The sequence below is a fragment of the Penaeus monodon genome, chromosome 23 (assembly GCF_015228065.2).
Source record: "Penaeus monodon isolate SGIC_2016 chromosome 23, NSTDA_Pmon_1, whole genome shotgun sequence".
NCBI lineage: Eukaryota > Metazoa > Arthropoda > Malacostraca > Decapoda > Penaeidae > Penaeus > Penaeus monodon.
Genome location: NC_051408.1, coordinates 31,365,948 through 31,367,919, shown reverse-complemented (window position 1 = coordinate 31,367,919; position 1,972 = coordinate 31,365,948). Strand labels below are relative to the sequence as shown.

Below are 1,972 nucleotides of genomic sequence, written 5' to 3'. Positions count from 1 at the left end.
ACACCCCGCAACCTGCTTCGCAAAACACCAGCCACCTTGGTCTCCGCGCGCCTTACACCTCAATGGGGTTGCGTGTGTAGACTTCCCCCCCTCCCCCTTCTTCCACGCGGCTGCACGAGAAGATGCGGCACCTTCTCTACCTCTGCAACGCCAGCGCCCTCGAAGACTCTCGACCCGTCCTCCCCCTCCCTCTTCCTTCCCTCCTCCCCGCAAGGAAGAGACAGAAGAGTGCCGTAGTCAGGCTCTCCGTCAGCATCACAGCCCACGGCAATCACGGTCTCTCTGCCACAAACAAGCTCTGTGCGTATCCCTATGCCGCACATCACGCAAGGTCTCGATTATGTGCGTGGGACCAAGGTCAGTCCGCGTGGGTAAAAAACAGGGAGATAAAGAAGAGAAGGGATAATAGCGAGACGAATGACCACAGAAGGAAGAAAGGAAATGAAAGACGATAAGGATAGGACAAGAGAGAGATAGAGGAGAGAGGAAAGAAGGGAAAAGGGAGAGGAATTGAGAGAAGGCAGATTTAGATTTACAGCATATGCGACGACGTCCAGACGACGAAAGGTGAGATAGCGAAAAGCGGCGCCACTATCAGAGAGGAGACGAGATACAGCGTGATAAAGTGGTGGGTGGAGGAGCAATTTTCCCCGCATCTCTTTCGAACTATCGACACGGAGCGCGGACAAGCAATTTCAAACGCCACAATAACTGCAATCTTTCCAGCCATTGCAAACTAATCAACAGCGGGATTGTCTACTACATGAAGCCATTTTCAGGACATTCACCTTCAGTCCTGTAGACAGTGTGGATGGGGGGGGGGGGGGGAGTGAACGGAAGGATCAGGATGAAGGGAAGAAGAAGGGGGGGGGGCGTCCAAGACACAAAGATGGCGTCAGCGTGTGTAAATACTCTACGCTGACGTGAGACTTTGGCACGGCCAGATATCAACATGGCACCGCGCCAACGCGCCTCCCTTTACTCGACAGTGCCACGGTGACCCTCACCCTCGTAACTCCTCGAATCTAAACAGCTCTAACTAGTTGTTTCCGCAGTTTAAAAAGCTTAAAAGCTCCCGTTTTGACAGGTTCGCGCTACGATCCCCGTCGACTCATTCTCACGTCCGATTCTGACCTTCGCGCGGCCACTGACCGGCGCCACGACCCGGCAGGAGCAGTCCACTCGGTCGCCGTGCCTCACCGTCTCTCACACTAATCGGCCTACACAAATCCTCCACAGAAAAAAAAGGTTTTAAGCACACGGCGATTCCTAGTTGAGGGTCTAAACGCGGTGAAACGAATCTAAGTACCTCTCTTTATTTACTTATTTTTTTACCCTTTCCCTTCTTGTCAGATTTCCAAGTTCCCTTCGTATATTTAGCCCTATTCCATCCGATGCTATCGCCCCGTAAAATATGTAGAGGCAAGGTTAAGATGCGCGCCCCTCCCTCCTGCTCTAGCCTACTTACCCCCTGCACCAAATCACATCACGTGCCCTAATGTCAGTACCCGCCAAGCACCCGCATCCAACGGCGATATAATTCATGCGTTAACAAGCACTCTAGACGTCTTATGTAATCCTCTTGGAGGATTTACTCGCGGGTTTTCCTTTGCAGTAGTAGCACTCCCCATGCCGTTCCTACACAAAGCAGCGCTCGCAAATATATTCACCGCACTACAGGTAAGACGGCAGACTAGAGAGGAACACTCACCCATGACATCAATAGTAAAAAGACGAAGAGAAACGCCAGGATGCCATACATCACGAGACTGTCTGCAAAGGCTTGGCACGGTACTCGGCACACCCAAGGCACTGTGCCTGAAGGAGCCATGAGACACTAAGGTAGACGTACACTTCGCTTCCTGGTCAAAATTATACTAAATCTCCCCTCTCACAAAGAGCTGCAAGGACAGCCAAGGTAGCGACAATGAGGGCAATGGTGCCAAGTCCTCGCTCACTATTGGGGCACCAG

General features: G+C 52.1%; 1 protein-coding gene across 1 annotated transcript in view; it reads right to left on the bottom strand.

Moving 5' to 3' along the window:
* Nucleotides 1-1,972, bottom strand: part of LOC119587929 (serine-rich adhesin for platelets-like) — a gene marked incomplete at both ends in the record, with an annotated part of 68,313 nt that overhangs the window by 25,939 nt on the left and 40,402 nt on the right.